At 52.7% G+C, this 14643-nt stretch overlaps 48 non-coding genes across 48 annotated transcripts; all 48 read right to left on the bottom strand.

Annotated features, from left to right (window-relative positions):
- Positions 1-79: 79 nt before the first annotated feature.
- Positions 80-198, bottom strand: LOC122285916. The gene has a single exon (XR_006233262.1). It is a non-coding gene; the product is annotated as a 5S ribosomal RNA (ribosomal RNA).
- A 189-nt stretch (positions 199-387) lies between these two features.
- Positions 388-506, bottom strand: LOC122285915. Its single transcript, XR_006233261.1, has one exon. It is a non-coding gene; the product is annotated as a 5S ribosomal RNA (ribosomal RNA).
- A 178-nt stretch (positions 507-684) lies between these two features.
- Positions 685-803, bottom strand: LOC122285914. Its single transcript, XR_006233260.1, has one exon. It is a non-coding gene; the product is annotated as a 5S ribosomal RNA (ribosomal RNA).
- A 189-nt stretch (positions 804-992) lies between these two features.
- On the bottom strand, positions 993-1111 carry LOC122285913. The gene has a single exon (XR_006233259.1). It is a non-coding gene; the product is annotated as a 5S ribosomal RNA (ribosomal RNA).
- A 178-nt stretch (positions 1112-1289) lies between these two features.
- On the bottom strand, positions 1290-1408 carry LOC122285912. The gene has a single exon (XR_006233258.1). It is a non-coding gene; the product is annotated as a 5S ribosomal RNA (ribosomal RNA).
- Positions 1409-1597: 189 nt separating this feature from the next.
- LOC122285911 lies at positions 1598-1716 on the bottom strand. The gene has a single exon (XR_006233257.1). It is a non-coding gene; the product is annotated as a 5S ribosomal RNA (ribosomal RNA).
- A 189-nt stretch (positions 1717-1905) lies between these two features.
- On the bottom strand, positions 1906-2024 carry LOC122285910. Its single transcript, XR_006233256.1, has one exon. It is a non-coding gene; the product is annotated as a 5S ribosomal RNA (ribosomal RNA).
- Positions 2025-2202: 178 nt separating this feature from the next.
- LOC122285909 lies at positions 2203-2321 on the bottom strand. The gene has a single exon (XR_006233255.1). It is a non-coding gene; the product is annotated as a 5S ribosomal RNA (ribosomal RNA).
- Positions 2322-2510: 189 nt separating this feature from the next.
- On the bottom strand, positions 2511-2629 carry LOC122285908. The gene has a single exon (XR_006233254.1). It is a non-coding gene; the product is annotated as a 5S ribosomal RNA (ribosomal RNA).
- A 178-nt stretch (positions 2630-2807) lies between these two features.
- Positions 2808-2926, bottom strand: LOC122285905. Its single transcript, XR_006233252.1, has one exon. It is a non-coding gene; the product is annotated as a 5S ribosomal RNA (ribosomal RNA).
- A 189-nt stretch (positions 2927-3115) lies between these two features.
- LOC122285904 lies at positions 3116-3234 on the bottom strand. Its single transcript, XR_006233251.1, has one exon. It is a non-coding gene; the product is annotated as a 5S ribosomal RNA (ribosomal RNA).
- A 178-nt stretch (positions 3235-3412) lies between these two features.
- On the bottom strand, positions 3413-3531 carry LOC122285903. Its single transcript, XR_006233250.1, has one exon. It is a non-coding gene; the product is annotated as a 5S ribosomal RNA (ribosomal RNA).
- A 189-nt stretch (positions 3532-3720) lies between these two features.
- On the bottom strand, positions 3721-3839 carry LOC122285902. Its single transcript, XR_006233249.1, has one exon. It is a non-coding gene; the product is annotated as a 5S ribosomal RNA (ribosomal RNA).
- A 178-nt stretch (positions 3840-4017) lies between these two features.
- LOC122285901 lies at positions 4018-4136 on the bottom strand. Its single transcript, XR_006233248.1, has one exon. It is a non-coding gene; the product is annotated as a 5S ribosomal RNA (ribosomal RNA).
- Positions 4137-4325: 189 nt separating this feature from the next.
- LOC122285900 lies at positions 4326-4444 on the bottom strand. Its single transcript, XR_006233247.1, has one exon. It is a non-coding gene; the product is annotated as a 5S ribosomal RNA (ribosomal RNA).
- Positions 4445-4633: 189 nt separating this feature from the next.
- On the bottom strand, positions 4634-4752 carry LOC122285899. The gene has a single exon (XR_006233246.1). It is a non-coding gene; the product is annotated as a 5S ribosomal RNA (ribosomal RNA).
- A 189-nt stretch (positions 4753-4941) lies between these two features.
- LOC122285898 lies at positions 4942-5060 on the bottom strand. The gene has a single exon (XR_006233245.1). It is a non-coding gene; the product is annotated as a 5S ribosomal RNA (ribosomal RNA).
- Positions 5061-5238: 178 nt separating this feature from the next.
- LOC122285897 lies at positions 5239-5357 on the bottom strand. The gene has a single exon (XR_006233244.1). It is a non-coding gene; the product is annotated as a 5S ribosomal RNA (ribosomal RNA).
- Positions 5358-5546: 189 nt separating this feature from the next.
- On the bottom strand, positions 5547-5665 carry LOC122285896. Its single transcript, XR_006233243.1, has one exon. It is a non-coding gene; the product is annotated as a 5S ribosomal RNA (ribosomal RNA).
- Positions 5666-5843: 178 nt separating this feature from the next.
- Positions 5844-5962, bottom strand: LOC122285894. The gene has a single exon (XR_006233241.1). It is a non-coding gene; the product is annotated as a 5S ribosomal RNA (ribosomal RNA).
- Positions 5963-6151: 189 nt separating this feature from the next.
- On the bottom strand, positions 6152-6270 carry LOC122285893. The gene has a single exon (XR_006233240.1). It is a non-coding gene; the product is annotated as a 5S ribosomal RNA (ribosomal RNA).
- A 178-nt stretch (positions 6271-6448) lies between these two features.
- Positions 6449-6567, bottom strand: LOC122285892. The gene has a single exon (XR_006233239.1). It is a non-coding gene; the product is annotated as a 5S ribosomal RNA (ribosomal RNA).
- Positions 6568-6756: 189 nt separating this feature from the next.
- LOC122285890 lies at positions 6757-6875 on the bottom strand. Its single transcript, XR_006233238.1, has one exon. It is a non-coding gene; the product is annotated as a 5S ribosomal RNA (ribosomal RNA).
- Positions 6876-7053: 178 nt separating this feature from the next.
- LOC122285889 lies at positions 7054-7172 on the bottom strand. The gene has a single exon (XR_006233237.1). It is a non-coding gene; the product is annotated as a 5S ribosomal RNA (ribosomal RNA).
- A 189-nt stretch (positions 7173-7361) lies between these two features.
- LOC122285888 lies at positions 7362-7480 on the bottom strand. Its single transcript, XR_006233236.1, has one exon. It is a non-coding gene; the product is annotated as a 5S ribosomal RNA (ribosomal RNA).
- Positions 7481-7669: 189 nt separating this feature from the next.
- LOC122285887 lies at positions 7670-7788 on the bottom strand. Its single transcript, XR_006233235.1, has one exon. It is a non-coding gene; the product is annotated as a 5S ribosomal RNA (ribosomal RNA).
- Positions 7789-7977: 189 nt separating this feature from the next.
- On the bottom strand, positions 7978-8096 carry LOC122285886. Its single transcript, XR_006233234.1, has one exon. It is a non-coding gene; the product is annotated as a 5S ribosomal RNA (ribosomal RNA).
- A 178-nt stretch (positions 8097-8274) lies between these two features.
- LOC122285885 lies at positions 8275-8393 on the bottom strand. The gene has a single exon (XR_006233233.1). It is a non-coding gene; the product is annotated as a 5S ribosomal RNA (ribosomal RNA).
- Positions 8394-8582: 189 nt separating this feature from the next.
- LOC122285884 lies at positions 8583-8701 on the bottom strand. Its single transcript, XR_006233232.1, has one exon. It is a non-coding gene; the product is annotated as a 5S ribosomal RNA (ribosomal RNA).
- Positions 8702-8879: 178 nt separating this feature from the next.
- LOC122285882 lies at positions 8880-8998 on the bottom strand. Its single transcript, XR_006233230.1, has one exon. It is a non-coding gene; the product is annotated as a 5S ribosomal RNA (ribosomal RNA).
- Positions 8999-9187: 189 nt separating this feature from the next.
- Positions 9188-9306, bottom strand: LOC122285881. The gene has a single exon (XR_006233229.1). It is a non-coding gene; the product is annotated as a 5S ribosomal RNA (ribosomal RNA).
- A 189-nt stretch (positions 9307-9495) lies between these two features.
- Positions 9496-9614, bottom strand: LOC122285880. Its single transcript, XR_006233228.1, has one exon. It is a non-coding gene; the product is annotated as a 5S ribosomal RNA (ribosomal RNA).
- Positions 9615-9792: 178 nt separating this feature from the next.
- Positions 9793-9911, bottom strand: LOC122285879. Its single transcript, XR_006233227.1, has one exon. It is a non-coding gene; the product is annotated as a 5S ribosomal RNA (ribosomal RNA).
- A 189-nt stretch (positions 9912-10100) lies between these two features.
- LOC122285878 lies at positions 10101-10219 on the bottom strand. The gene has a single exon (XR_006233226.1). It is a non-coding gene; the product is annotated as a 5S ribosomal RNA (ribosomal RNA).
- A 178-nt stretch (positions 10220-10397) lies between these two features.
- Positions 10398-10516, bottom strand: LOC122285876. Its single transcript, XR_006233224.1, has one exon. It is a non-coding gene; the product is annotated as a 5S ribosomal RNA (ribosomal RNA).
- Positions 10517-10705: 189 nt separating this feature from the next.
- On the bottom strand, positions 10706-10824 carry LOC122285874. The gene has a single exon (XR_006233223.1). It is a non-coding gene; the product is annotated as a 5S ribosomal RNA (ribosomal RNA).
- Positions 10825-11002: 178 nt separating this feature from the next.
- On the bottom strand, positions 11003-11121 carry LOC122285873. The gene has a single exon (XR_006233222.1). It is a non-coding gene; the product is annotated as a 5S ribosomal RNA (ribosomal RNA).
- Positions 11122-11310: 189 nt separating this feature from the next.
- On the bottom strand, positions 11311-11429 carry LOC122285872. The gene has a single exon (XR_006233221.1). It is a non-coding gene; the product is annotated as a 5S ribosomal RNA (ribosomal RNA).
- Positions 11430-11618: 189 nt separating this feature from the next.
- LOC122287734 lies at positions 11619-11737 on the bottom strand. The gene has a single exon (XR_006235022.1). It is a non-coding gene; the product is annotated as a 5S ribosomal RNA (ribosomal RNA).
- Positions 11738-11915: 178 nt separating this feature from the next.
- On the bottom strand, positions 11916-12034 carry LOC122285871. The gene has a single exon (XR_006233220.1). It is a non-coding gene; the product is annotated as a 5S ribosomal RNA (ribosomal RNA).
- Positions 12035-12223: 189 nt separating this feature from the next.
- Positions 12224-12342, bottom strand: LOC122285869. The gene has a single exon (XR_006233218.1). It is a non-coding gene; the product is annotated as a 5S ribosomal RNA (ribosomal RNA).
- Positions 12343-12531: 189 nt separating this feature from the next.
- On the bottom strand, positions 12532-12650 carry LOC122285868. The gene has a single exon (XR_006233217.1). It is a non-coding gene; the product is annotated as a 5S ribosomal RNA (ribosomal RNA).
- A 189-nt stretch (positions 12651-12839) lies between these two features.
- LOC122285867 lies at positions 12840-12958 on the bottom strand. The gene has a single exon (XR_006233216.1). It is a non-coding gene; the product is annotated as a 5S ribosomal RNA (ribosomal RNA).
- Positions 12959-13147: 189 nt separating this feature from the next.
- LOC122285866 lies at positions 13148-13266 on the bottom strand. The gene has a single exon (XR_006233215.1). It is a non-coding gene; the product is annotated as a 5S ribosomal RNA (ribosomal RNA).
- A 178-nt stretch (positions 13267-13444) lies between these two features.
- On the bottom strand, positions 13445-13563 carry LOC122285865. Its single transcript, XR_006233214.1, has one exon. It is a non-coding gene; the product is annotated as a 5S ribosomal RNA (ribosomal RNA).
- A 189-nt stretch (positions 13564-13752) lies between these two features.
- LOC122285864 lies at positions 13753-13871 on the bottom strand. Its single transcript, XR_006233213.1, has one exon. It is a non-coding gene; the product is annotated as a 5S ribosomal RNA (ribosomal RNA).
- A 178-nt stretch (positions 13872-14049) lies between these two features.
- On the bottom strand, positions 14050-14168 carry LOC122285863. The gene has a single exon (XR_006233212.1). It is a non-coding gene; the product is annotated as a 5S ribosomal RNA (ribosomal RNA).
- Positions 14169-14357: 189 nt separating this feature from the next.
- On the bottom strand, positions 14358-14476 carry LOC122285862. The gene has a single exon (XR_006233211.1). It is a non-coding gene; the product is annotated as a 5S ribosomal RNA (ribosomal RNA).
- Positions 14477-14643: the final 167 nt, after the last annotated feature.

The raw sequence follows: 14643 nt of genomic DNA, 5'->3' as shown, positions 1-14643 counted from the left end.
GGTGCGATTTTCCTAAGAATCCATTGCCCGGTTGTCGTTCCGGTCCATCCGACCGGAGATGCGGTAAAAATAAAAAGGGGGGGTGCAACACGAGGACTTCCCAGGAGGTCACCCATCCTAGTACTACTCTCGCCCAAGCACGCTTAACTGCGGAGTTCTGATGGGATCCGGTGCATTAGTGCTGGTATGATCGCACCCATCATGCTACCAGCGAAAAACTAATATAATCCTATTACGACCTAGCCGCACCCTGCCTATCTCATGCCAACCGGCGATCTGACCGATACCCATTGCTACGCGATGGGGTCGGTGCGATTTTCCTAAAAATCCATTCCCCGGTTCTCGTTCCGGTCCATCCGACCAGAGATGCGGTAAAAATTAAAAGGGGGGGTGCAACACGAGGACTTCCCAGGAGGTCACCCATCCTAGTACTACTCTCGCCCAAGCACGCTTAACTGCGGAGTTCTGATGGGATCCGGTGCATTAGTGCTGGTATGATCGCACCCATCATGCTACCAGCGAAAAACTAATATAATCCTATTACGACCTAGCCGCACCCTGCCTATCCCATGCCAACTGGCGATCTGATTGATAGCGATGGGGTCGGTGCGATTTTCCTAAGAATCCATTGCCCGGTTGTCGTTCCGGTCCATCCGACCGGAGATGCGGTAAAAATAAAAAGGGGGGGTGCAACACGAGGACTTCCCAGGAGGTCACCCATCCTAGTACTACTCTCGCCCAAGCACGCTTAACTGCGGAGTTCTGATGGGATCCGGTGCATTAGTGCTGGTATGATCGCACCCATCATGCTACCAGCGAAAAACTAATATAATCCTATTACGACCTAGCCGCACCCTGCCTATCTCATGCCAACCGGCGATCTGACCGATACCCATTGCTACGCGATGGGGTCGGTGCGATTTTCCTAAGAATCCATTGCCCGGTTGTCGTTCCGGTCCATCAGACCGGAGATGCGGTAAAAATAAAAAGGGGGGGTGCAACACGAGGACTTCCCAGGAGGTCACCCATCCTAGTACTACTCTCGCCCAAGCACGCTTAACTGCGGAGTTCTGATGGGATCCGGTGCATTAGTGCTGGTATGATCGCACCCATCATGCTACCAGCGAAAAACTAATATAATCCTATTACGACCTAGCCGCACCCTGCCTATCCCATGCCAACTGGCGATCTGATTGATAGCGATGGGGTCGGTGCGATTTTCCTAAGAATCCATTGCCCGGTTGTCGTTCCGGTGCATCCGACCGGAGATGCGGTAAAAATAAAAAGGGGGGGTGCAACACGAGGACTTCCCAGGAGGTCACCCATCCTAGTACTACTCTCGCCCAAGCACGCTTAACTGCGGAGTTCTGATGGGATCCGGTGCATTAGTGCTGGTATGATCGCACCCATCATGCTACCAGCGAAAAACTAATATAATCCTATTACGACCTAGCCGCACCATGCCTATCCCATGCCAACCGGCGATCTGATCGATACCCATTGCTACGCGATGGGGTCGGTGCGATTTTCCTAAGAATCCATTGCCCGGTTGTCGTTCCGGTCCATCCGACCGGAGATGCGGTAAAAATAAAAAGGGGGGGTGCAACACGAGGACTTCCCAGGAGGTCACCCATCCTAGTACTACTCTCGCCCAAGCACGCTTAACTGCGGAGTTCTGATGGGATCCGGTGCATTAGTGCTGGTATGATCGCACCCATCATGCTACCAGCGAAAAACTAATATAATCCTATTACGACCTAGCCGCACCCTGCCTATCTCATGCCAACCGGCGATCTGACCGATACCCATTGCTACGCGATGGGGTCGGTGCGATTTTCCTAAAAATCCATTCCCCGGTTCTCGTTCCGGTCCATCCGACCAGAGATGCGGTAAAAATTAAAAGGGGGGGTGCAACACGAGGACTTCCCAGGAGGTCACCCATCCTAGTACTACTCTCGCCCAAGCACGCTTAACTGCGGAGTTCTGATGGGATCCGGTGCATTAGTGCTGGTATGATCGCACCCATCATGCTACCAGCGAAAAACTAATATAATCCTATTACGACCTAGCCGCACCCTGCCTATCCCATGCCAACTGGCGATCTGATTGATAGCGATGGGGTCGGTGCGATTTTCCTAAGAATCCATTGCCCGGTTGTCGTTCCGGTCCATCCGACCGGAGATGCGGTAAAAATAAAAAGGGGGGGTGCAACACGAGGACTTCCCAGGAGGTCACCCATCCTAGTACTACTCTCGCCCAAGCACGCTTAACTGCGGAGTTCTGATGGGATCCGGTGCATTAGTGCTGGTATGATCGCACCCATCATGCTACCAGCGAAAAACTAATATAATCCTATTACGACCTAGCCGCACCCTGCCTATCTCATGCCAACCGGCGATCTGACCGATACCCATTGCTACGCGATGGGGTCGGTGCGATTTTCCTAAGAATCCATTGCCCGGTTGTCGTTCCGGTCCATCAGACCGGAGATGCGGTAAAAATAAAAAGGGGGGGTGCAACACGAGGACTTCCCAGGAGGTCACCCATCCTAGTACTACTCTCGCCCAAGCACGCTTAACTGCGGAGTTCTGATGGGATCCGGTGCATTAGTGCTGGTATGATCGCACCCATCATGCTACCAGCGAAAAACTAATATAATCCTATTACGACCTAGCCGCACCCTGCCTATCCCATGCCAACTGGCGATCTGATTGATAGCGATGGGGTCGGTGCGATTTTCCTAAGAATCCATTGCCCGGTTGTCGTTCCGGTCCATCCGACCGGAGATGCGGTAAAAATAAAAAGGGGGGGTGCAACACGAGGACTTCCCAGGAGGTCACCCATCCTAGTACTACTCTCGCCCAAGCACGCTTAACTGCGGAGTTCTGATGGGATCCGGTGCATTAGTGCTGGTATGATCGCACCCATCATGCTACCAGCGCAAAACTAATATAATCCTATTACGACCTAGCCGCACCCTGCCTATCTCATGCCAACCGGCGATCTGACCGATACCCATCGCTACGCGATGGGGTCGGTGCGATTTTCCTAAAAATCCATTCCCTGGTTCTCGTTCCGGTCCATCCGACCAGAGATGCGGTAAAAATTAAAAGGGGGGGTGCAACACGAGGACTTCCCAGGAGGTCACCCATCCTAGTACTACTCTCGCCCAAGCACGCTTAACTGCGGAGTTCTGATGGGATCCGGTGCATTAGTGCTGGTATGATCGCACCCATCATGCTACCAGCGAAAAACTAATATAATCCTATTACGACCTAGCCGCACCCTGCCTATCCCATGCCAACTGGCGATCTGATTGATAGCGATGGGGTCGGTGCGATTTTCCTAAGAATCCATTGCCCGGTTGTCGTTCCGGTGCATCCGACCGGAGATGCGGTAAAAATAAAAAGGGGGGGTGCAACACGAGGACTTCCCAGGAGGTCACCCATCCTAGTACTACTCTCGCCCAAGCACGCTTAACTGCGGAGTTCTGATGGGATCCGGTGCATTAGTGCTGGTATGATCGCACCCATCATGCTACCAGCGAAAAACTAATATAATCCTATTACGACCTAGCCGCACCCTGCCTATCTCATGCCAACCGGCGATCTGACCGATACCCATTGCTACGCGATGGGGTCGGTGCGATTTTCCTAAAAATCCATTCCCCGGTTCTCGTTCCGGTCCATCCGACCAGAGATGCGGTAAAAATTAAAAGGGGGGGTGCAACACGAGGACTTCCCAGGAGGTCACCCATCCTAGTACTACTCTCGCCCAAGCACGCTTAACTGCGGAGTTCTGATGGGATCCGGTGCATTAGTGCTGGTATGATCGCACCCATCATGCTACCAGCGAAAAACTAATATAATCCTATTACGACCTAGCCGCACCCTGCCTATCCCATGCCAACTGGCGATCTGATTGATAGCGATGGGGTCGGTGCGATTTTCCTAAGAATCCATTGCCCGGTTGTCGTTCCGGTCCATCCGACCGGAGATGCGGTAAAAATAAAAAGGGGGGGTGCAACACGAGGACTTCCCAGGAGGTCACCCATCCTAGTACTACTCTCGCCCAAGCACGCTTAACTGCGGAGTTCTGATGGGATCCGGTGCATTAGTGCTGGTATGATCGCACCCATCATGCTACCAGCGAAAAACTAATATAATCCTATTACGACCTAGCCGCACCCTGCCTATCTCATGCCAACCGGCGATCTGACCGATACCCATTGCTACGCGATGGGGTCGGTGCGATTTTCCTAAAAATCCATTCCCTGGTTCTCGTTCCGGTCCATCCGACCAGAGATGCGGTAAAAATTAAAAGGGGGGGTGCAACACGAGGACTTCCCAGGAGGTCACCCATCCTAGTACTACTCTCGCCCAAGCACGCTTAACTGCGGAGTTCTGATGGGATCCGGTGCATTAGTGCTGGTATGATCGCACCCATCATGCTACCAGCGAAAAACTAATATAATCCTATTACGACCTAGCCGCACCATGCCTATCCCATGCCAACCGGCGATCTGATCGATACCCATTGCTACGCGATGGGGTCGGTGCGATTTTCCTAAGAATCCATTGCCCGGTTGTCGTTCCGGTCCATCCGACCGGAGATGCGGTAAAAATAAAAAGGGGGGGTGCAACACGAGGACTTCCCAGGAGGTCACCCATCCTAGTACTACTCTCGCCCAAGCACGCTTAACTGCGGAGTTCTGATGGGATCCGGTGCATTAGTGCTGGTATGATCGCACCCATCATGCTACCAGCGAAAAACTAATATAATCCTATTACGACCTAGCCGCACCCTGCCTATCTCATGCCAACCGGCGATCTGACCGATACCCATTGCTACGCGATGGGGTCGGTGCGATTTTCCTAAAAATCCATTCCCCGGTTCTCGTTCCGGTCCATCCGACCAGAGATGCGGTAAAAATTAAAAGGGGGGGTGCAACACGAGGACTTCCCAGGAGGTCACCCATCCTAGTACTACTCTCGCCCAAGCACGCTTAACTGCGGAGTTCTGATGGGATCCGGTGCATTAGTGCTGGTATGATCGCACCCATCATGCTACCAGCGAAAAACTAATATAATCCTATTACGACCTAGCCGCACCCTGCCTATCCCATGCCAACTGGCGATCTGATTGATAGCGATGGGGTCGGTGCGATTTTCCTAAGAATCCATTGCCCGGTTGTCGTTCCGGTCCATCCGACCGGAGATGCGGTAAAAATAAAAAGGGGGGGTGCAACACGAGGACTTCCCAGGAGGTCACCCATCCTAGTACTACTCTCGCCCAAGCACGCTTAACTGCGGAGTTCTGATGGGATCCGGTGCATTAGTGCTGGTATGATCGCACCCATCATGCTACCAGCGAAAAACTAATATAATCCTATTACGACCTAGCCGCACCCTGCCTATCTCATGCCAACCGGCGATCTGACCGATACCCATTGCTACGCGATGGGGTCGGTGCGATTTTCCTAAGAATCCATTGCCCGGTTGTCGTTCCGGTCCATCAGACCGGAGATGCGGTAAAAATAAAAAGGGGGGGTGCAACACGAGGACTTCCCAGGAGGTCACCCATCCTAGTACTACTCTCGCCCAAGCACGCTTAACTGCGGAGTTCTGATGGGATCCGGTGCATTAGTGCTGGTATGATCGCACCCATCATGCTACCAGCGAAAAACTAATATAATCCTATTACGACCTAGCCGCACCCTGCCTATCCCATGCCAACTGGCGATCTGATTGATAGCGATGGGGTCGGTGCGATTTTCCTAAGAATCCATTGCCCGGTTGTCGTTCCGGTCCATCCGACCGGAGATGCGGTAAAAATAAAAAGGGGGGGTGCAACACGAGGACTTCCCAGGAGGTCACCCATCCTAGTACTACTCTCGCCCAAGCACGCTTAACTGCGGAGTTCTGATGGGATCCGGTGCATTAGTGCTGGTATGATCGCACCCATCATGCTACCAGCGCAAAACTAATATAATCCTATTACGACCTAGCCGCACCCTGCCTATCTCATGCCAACCGGCGATCTGACCGATACCCATCGCTACGCGATGGGGTCGGTGCGATTTTCCTAAAAATCCATTCCCTGGTTCTCGTTCCGGTCCATCCGACCAGAGATGCGGTAAAAATTAAAAGGGGGGGTGCAACACGAGGACTTCCCAGGAGGTCACCCATCCTAGTACTACTCTCGCCCAAGCACGCTTAACTGCGGAGTTCTGATGGGATCCGGTGCATTAGTGCTGGTATGATCGCACCCATCATGCTACCAGCGAAAAACTAATATAATCCTATTACGACCTAGCCGCACCCTGCCTATCCCATGCCAACTGGCGATCTGATTGATAGCGATGGGGTCGGTGCGATTTTCCTAAGAATCCATTGCCCGGTTGTCGTTCCGGTGCATCCGACCGGAGATGCGGTAAAAATAAAAAGGGGGGGTGCAACACGAGGACTTCCCAGGAGGTCACCCATCCTAGTACTACTCTCGCCCAAGCACGCTTAACTGCGGAGTTCTGATGGGATCCGGTGCATTAGTGCTGGTATGATCGCACCCATCATGCTACCAGCGAAAAACTAATATAATCCTATTACGACCTAGCCGCACCCTGCCTATCTCATGCCAACCGGCGATCTGACCGATACCCATTGCTACGCGATGGGGTCGGTGCGATTTTCCTAAAAATCCATTCCCCGGTTCTCGTTCCGGTCCATCCGACCAGAGATGCGGTAAAAATTAAAAGGGGGGGTGCAACACGAGGACTTCCCAGGAGGTCACCCATCCTAGTACTACTCTCGCCCAAGCACGCTTAACTGCGGAGTTCTGATGGGATCCGGTGCATTAGTGCTGGTATGATCGCACCCATCATGCTACCAGCGAAAAACTAATATAATCCTATTACGACCTAGCCGCACCCTGCCTATCCCATGCCAACTGGCGATCTGATTGATAGCGATGGGGTCGGTGCGATTTTCCTAAGAATCCATTGCCCGGTTGTCGTTCCGGTCCATCCGACCGGAGATGCGGTAAAAATAAAAAGGGGGGGTGCAACACGAGGACTTCCCAGGAGGTCACCCATCCTAGTACTACTCTCGCCCAAGCACGCTTAACTGCGGAGTTCTGATGGGATCCGGTGCATTAGTGCTGGTATGATCGCACCCATCATGCTACCAGCGAAAAACTAATATAATCCTATTACGACCTAGCCGCACCCTGCCTATCTCATGCCAACCGGCGATCTGACCGATACCCATTGCTACGCGATGGGGTCGGTGCGATTTTCCTAAAAATCCATTCCCTGGTTCTCGTTCCGGTCCATCCGACCAGAGATGCGGTAAAAATTAAAAGGGGGGGTGCAACACGAGGACTTCCCAGGAGGTCACCCATCCTAGTACTACTCTCGCCCAAGCACGCTTAACTGCGGAGTTCTGATGGGATCCGGTGCATTAGTGCTGGTATGATCGCACCCATCATGCTACCAGCGAAAAACTAATATAATCCTATTACGACCTAGCCGCACCATGCCTATCCCATGCCAACCGGCGATCTGATCGATACCCATTGCTACGCGATGGGGTCGGTGCGATTTTCCTAAGAATCCATTGCCCGGTTGTCGTTCCGGTCCATCCGACCGGAGATGCGGTAAAAATAAAAAGGGGGGGTGCAACACGAGGACTTCCCAGGAGGTCACCCATCCTAGTACTACTCTCGCCCAAGCACGCTTAACTGCGGAGTTCTGATGGGATCCGGTGCATTAGTGCTGGTATGATCGCACCCATCATGCTACCAGCGAAAAACTAATATAATCCTATTACGACCTAGCCGCACCCTGCCTATCTCATGCCAACCGGCGATCTGACCGATACCCATTGCTACGCGATGGGGTCGGTGCGATTTTCCTAAGAATCCATTGCCCGGTTGTCGTTCCGGTCCATCAGACCGGAGATGCGGTAAAAATAAAAAGGGGGGGTGCAACACGAGGACTTCCCAGGAGGTCACCCATCCTAGTACTACTCTCGCCCAAGCACGCTTAACTGCGGAGTTCTGATGGGATCCGGTGCATTAGTGCTGGTATGATCGCACCCATCATGCTACCAGCGAAAAACTAATATAATCCTATTACGACCTAGCCGCACCCTGCCTATCCCATGCCAACTGGCGATCTGATTGATAGCGATGGGGTCGGTGCGATTTTCCTAAGAATCCATTGCCCGGTTGTCGTTCCGGTCCATCCGACCGGAGATGCGGTAAAAATAAAAAGGGGGGGTGCAACACGAGGACTTCCCAGGAGGTCACCCATCCTAGTACTACTCTCGCCCAAGCACGCTTAACTGCGGAGTTCTGATGGGATCCGGTGCATTAGTGCTGGTATGATCGCACCCATCATGCTACCAGCGCAAAACTAATATAATCCTATTACGACCTAGCCGCACCCTGCCTATCTCATGCCAACCGGCGATCTGACCGATACCCATCGCTACGCGATGGGGTCGGTGCGATTTTCCTAAAAATCCATTCCCTGGTTCTCGTTCCGGTCCATCCGACCAGAGATGCGGTAAAAATTAAAAGGGGGGGTGCAACACGAGGACTTCCCAGGAGGTCACCCATCCTAGTACTACTCTCGCCCAAGCACGCTTAACTGCGGAGTTCTGATGGGATCCGGTGCATTAGTGCTGGTATGATCGCACCCATCATGCTACCAGCGAAAAACTAATATAATCCTATTACGACCTAGCCGCACCCTGCCTATCCCATGCCAACTGGCGATCTGATTGATAGCGATGGGGTCGGTGCGATTTTCCTAAGAATCCATTGCCCGGTTGTCGTTCCGGTGCATCCGACCGGAGATGCGGTAAAAATAAAAAGGGGGGGTGCAACACGAGGACTTCCCAGGAGGTCACCCATCCTAGTACTACTCTCGCCCAAGCACGCTTAACTGCGGAGTTCTGATGGGATCCGGTGCATTAGTGCTGGTATGATCGCACCCATCATGCTACCAGCGAAAAACTAATATAATCCTATTACGACCTAGCCGCACCATGCCTATCCCATGCCAACCGGCGATCTGATCGATACCCATTGCTACGCGATGGGGTCGGTGCGATTTTCCTAAGAATCCATTGCCCGGTTGTCGTTCCGGTCCATCCGACCGGAGATGCGGTAAAAATAAAAAGGGGGGGTGCAACACGAGGACTTCCCAGGAGGTCACCCATCCTAGTACTACTCTCGCCCAAGCACGCTTAACTGCGGAGTTCTGATGGGATCCGGTGCATTAGTGCTGGTATGATCGCACCCATCATGCTACCAGCGAAAAACTAATATAATCCTATTACGACCTAGCCGCACCCTGCCTATCTCATGCCAACCGGCGATCTGACCGATACCCATTGCTACGCGATGGGGTCGGTGCGATTTTCCTAAAAATCCATTCCCCGGTTCTCGTTCCGGTCCATCCGACCAGAGATGCGGTAAAAATTAAAAGGGGGGGTGCAACACGAGGACTTCCCAGGAGGTCACCCATCCTAGTACTACTCTCGCCCAAGCACGCTTAACTGCGGAGTTCTGATGGGATCCGGTGCATTAGTGCTGGTATGATCGCACCCATCATGCTACCAGCGAAAAACTAATATAATCCTATTACGACCTAGCCGCACCCTGCCTATCCCATGCCAACTGGCGATCTGATTGATAGCGATGGGGTCGGTGCGATTTTCCTAAGAATCCATTGCCCGGTTGTCGTTCCGGTCCATCCGACCGGAGATGCGGTAAAAATAAAAAGGGGGGGTGCAACACGAGGACTTCCCAGGAGGTCACCCATCCTAGTACTACTCTCGCCCAAGCACGCTTAACTGCGGAGTTCTGATGGGATCCGGTGCATTAGTGCTGGTATGATCGCACCCATCATGCTACCAGCGAAAAACTAATATAATCCTATTACGACCTAGCCGCACCCTGCCTATCTCATGCCAACCGGCGATCTGACCGATACCCATTGCTACGCGATGGGGTCGGTGCGATTTTCCTAAGAATCCATTGCCCGGTTGTCGTTCCGGTCCATCAGACCGGAGATGCGGTAAAAATAAAAAGGGGGGGTGCAACACGAGGACTTCCCAGGAGGTCACCCATCCTAGTACTACTCTCGCCCAAGCACGCTTAACTGCGGAGTTCTGATGGGATCCGGTGCATTAGTGCTGGTATGATCGCACCCATCATGCTACCAGCGAAAAACTAATATAATCCTATTACGACCTAGCCGCACCCTGCCTATCCCATGCCAACTGGCGATCTGATTGATAGCGATGGGGTCGGTGCGATTTTCCTAAGAATCCATTGCCCGGTTGTCGTTCCGGTCCATCCGACCGGAGATGCGGTAAAAATAAAAAGGGGGGGTGCAACACGAGGACTTCCCAGGAGGTCACCCATCCTAGTACTACTCTCGCCCAAGCACGCTTAACTGCGGAGTTCTGATGGGATCCGGTGCATTAGTGCTGGTATGATCGCACCCATCATGCTACCAGCGCAAAACTAATATAATCCTATTACGACCTAGCCGCACCCTGCCTATCTCATGCCAACCGGCGATCTGACCGATACCCATCGCTACGCGATGGGGTCGGTGCGATTTTCCTAAAAATCCATTCCCTGGTTCTCGTTCCGGTCCATCCGACCAGAGATGCGGTAAAAATTAAAAGGGGGGGTGCAACACGAGGACTTCCCAGGAGGTCACCCATCCTAGTACTACTCTCGCCCAAGCACGCTTAACTGCGGAGTTCTGATGGGATCCGGTGCATTAGTGCTGGTATGATCGCACCCATCATGCTACCAGCGAAAAACTAATATAATCCTATTACGACCTAGCCGCACCCTGCCTATCCCATGCCAACTGGCGATCTGATTGATAGCGATGGGGTCGGTGCGATTTTCCTAAGAATCCATTGCCCGGTTGTCGTTCCGGTGCATCCGACCGGAGATGCGGTAAAAATAAAAAGGGGGGGTGCAACACGAGGACTTCCCAGGAGGTCACCCATCCTAGTACTACTCTCGCCCAAGCACGCTTAACTGCGGAGTTCTGATGGGATCCGGTGCATTAGTGCTGGTATGATCGCACCCATCATGCTACCAGCGAAAAACTAATATAATCCTATTACGACCTAGCCGCACCATGCCTATCCCATGCCAACCGGCGATCTGATCGATACCCATTGCTACGCGATGGGGTCGGTGCGATTTTCCTAAGAATCCATTGCCCGGTTGTCGTTCCGGTCCATCCGACCGGAGATGCGGTAAAAATAAAAAGGGGGGGTGCAACACGAGGACTTCCCAGGAGGTCACCCATCCTAGTACTACTCTCGCCCAAGCACGCTTAACTGCGGAGTTCTGATGGGATCCGGTGCATTAGTGCTGGTATGATCGCACCCATCATGCTACCAGCGAAAAACTAATATAATCCTATTACGACCTAGCCGCACCCTGCCTATCTCATGCCAACCGGCGATCTGACCGATACCCATTGCTACGCGATGGGGTCGGTGCGATTTTCCTAAAAATCCATTCCCCGGTTCTCGTTCCGGTCCATCCGACCAGAGATGCGGTAAAAATTAAAAGGGGGGGTGCAACACGAGGACTTCCCAGGAGGTCACCCATCCTAATACTACTCTCGCCCAAGCACGCTTAACTGCGGAGTTCTGATGGGATCCGGTGCATTAGTGCTGGTATGATCGCACCCATCATGCTACCAGCGAAAAACTAATATAATCCTATTACGACCTAGCCGCACCCTGCCTATCCCATGCCAACTGGCGATCTGATTGATAGCGATGGGGTCGGTGCGATTTTCCTAAGAATCCATTGCCCGGTTGTCGTTCCGGTCCATCCGACCGGAGATGCGGTAAAAATAAAAAGGGGGGGTGCAACACGAGGACTTCCCAGGAGGTCACCCATCCTAGTACTACTCTCGCCCAAGCACGCTTAACTGCGGAGTTCTGATGGGATCCGGTGCATTAGTGCTGGTATGATCGCACCCATCATGCTACCAGCGAAAAACTAATATAATCCTATTACGACCTAGCCGCACCCTGCCTATCTCATGCCAACCGGCGATCTGACCGATACCCATTGCTACGCGATGGGGTCGGTGCGATTTTCCTAAAAATCCATTCCCTGGTTCTCGTTCCGGTCCATCCGACCAGAGATGCGGTAAAAATTAAAAGGGGGGGTGCAACACGAGGACTTCCCAGGAGGTCACCCATCCTAGTACTACTCTCGCCCAAGCACGCTTAACTGCGGAGTTCTGATGGGATCCGGTGCATTAGTGCTGGTATGATCGCACCCATCATGCTACCAGCGAAAAACTAATATAATCCTATTACGACCTAGCCGCACCCTGCCTATCTCATGCCAACCGGCGATCTGACCGATACCCATTGCTACGCGATGGGGTCGGTGCGATTTTCCTAAAAATCCATTCCCTGGTTCTCGTTCCGGTCCATCCGACCAGAGATGCGGTAAAAATTAAAAGGGGGGGTGCAACACGAGGACTTCCCAGGAGGTCACCCATCCTAGTACTACTCTCGCCCAAGCACGCTTAACTGCGGAGTTCTGATGGGATCCGGTGCATTAGTGCTGGTATGATCGCACCCATCATGCTACCAGCGAAAAACTAATATAATCCTATTACGACCTAGCCGCACCATGCCTATCCCATGCCAACCGGCGATCTGATCGATACCCATTGCTACGCGATGGGGTCGGTGCGATTTTCCTAAGAATCCATTGCCCGGTTGTCGTTCCGGTCCATCCGACCGGAGATGCGGTAAAAATAAAAAGGGGGGGTGCAACACGAGGACTTCCCAGGAGGTCACCCATCCTAGTACTACTCTCGCCCAAGCACGCTTAACTGCGGAGTTCTGATGGGATCCGGTGCATTAGTGCTGGTATGATCGCACCCATCATGCTACCAGCGAAAAACTAATATAATCCTATTACGACCTAGCCGCACCCTGCCTATCTCATGCCAACCGGCGATCTGACCGATACCCATTGCTACGCGATGGGGTCGGTGCGATTTTCCTAAGAATCCATTGCCCGGTTGTCGTTCCGGTCCATCAGACCGGAGATGCGGTAAAAATAAAAAGGGGGGGTGCAACACGAGGACTTCCCAGGAGGTCACCCATCCTAGTACTACTCTCGCCCAAGCACGCTTAACTGCGGAGTTCTGATGGGATCCGGTGCATTAGTGCTGGTATGATCGCACCCATCATGCTACCAGCGAAAAACTAATATAATCCTATTACGACCTAGCCGCACCCTGCCTATCCCATGCCAACTGGCGATCTGATTGATAGCGATGGGGTCGGTGCGATTTTCCTAAGAATCCATTGCCCGGTTGTCGTTCCGGTCCATCCGACCGGAGATGCGGTAAAAATAAAAAGGGGGGGTGCAACACGAGGACTTCCCAGGAGGTCACCCATCCTAGTACTACTCTCGCCCAAGCACGCTTAACTGCGGAGTTCTGATGGGATCCGGTGCATTAGTGCTGGTATGATCGCACCCATCATGCTACCAGCGCAAAACTAATATAATCCTATTACGACCTAGCCGCACCCTGCCTATCTCATGCCAACCGGCGATCTGACCGATACCCATCGCTACGCGATGGGGTCGGTGCGATTTTCCTAAAAATCCATTCCCTGGTTCTCGTTCCGGTCCATCCGACCAGAGATGCGGTAAAAATTAAAAGGGGGGGTGCAACACGAGGACTTCCCAGGAGGTCACCCATCCTAGTACTACTCTCGCCCAAGCACGCTTAACTGCGGAGTTCTGATGGGATCCGGTGCATTAGTGCTGGTATGATCGCACCCATCATGCTACCAGCGAAAAACTAATATAATCCTATTACGACCTAGCCGCACCCTGCCTATCCCATGCCAACTGGCGATCTGATTGATAGCGATGGGGTCGGTGCGATTTTCCTAAGAATCCATTGCCCGGTTGTCGTTCCGGTGCATCCGACCGGAGATGCGGTAAAAATAAAAAGGGGGGGTGCAACACGAGGACTTCCCAGGAGGTCACCCATCCTAGTACTACTCTCGCCCAAGCACGCTTAACTGCGGAGTTCTGATGGGATCCGGTGCATTAGTGCTGGTATGATCGCACCCATCATGCTACCAGCGAAAAACTAATATAATCCTATTACGACCTAGCCGCACCATGCCTATCCCATGCCAACCGGCGATCTGATCGATACCCATTGCTACGCGATGGGGTCGGTGCGATTTTCCTAAGAATCCATTGCCCGGTTGTCGTTCCGGTCCATCCGACCGGAGATGCGGTAAAAATAAAAAGGGGGGGTGCAACACGAGGACTTCCCAGGAGGTCACCCATCCTAGTACTACTCTCGCCCAAGCACGCTTAACTGCGGAGTTCTGATGGGATCCGGTGCATTAGTGCTGGTATGATCGCACCCATCATGCTACCAGCGAAAAACTAATATAATCCTATTACGACCTAGCCGCACCCTGCCTATCTCATGCCAACCGGCGATCTGACCGATACCCATTGCTACGCGATGGGGTCGGTGCGATTTTCCTAAAAATCCATTCCCCGGTTCTCGTTCCGGTCCATCCGACCAGA

Source organism: Carya illinoinensis, chromosome 11, assembly GCF_018687715.1.
Source record: "Carya illinoinensis cultivar Pawnee chromosome 11, C.illinoinensisPawnee_v1, whole genome shotgun sequence".
Classification (NCBI taxonomy): domain Eukaryota; kingdom Viridiplantae; phylum Streptophyta; class Magnoliopsida; order Fagales; family Juglandaceae; genus Carya; species Carya illinoinensis.
This window is presented reverse-complemented; position numbering and strand designations above follow the sequence as displayed.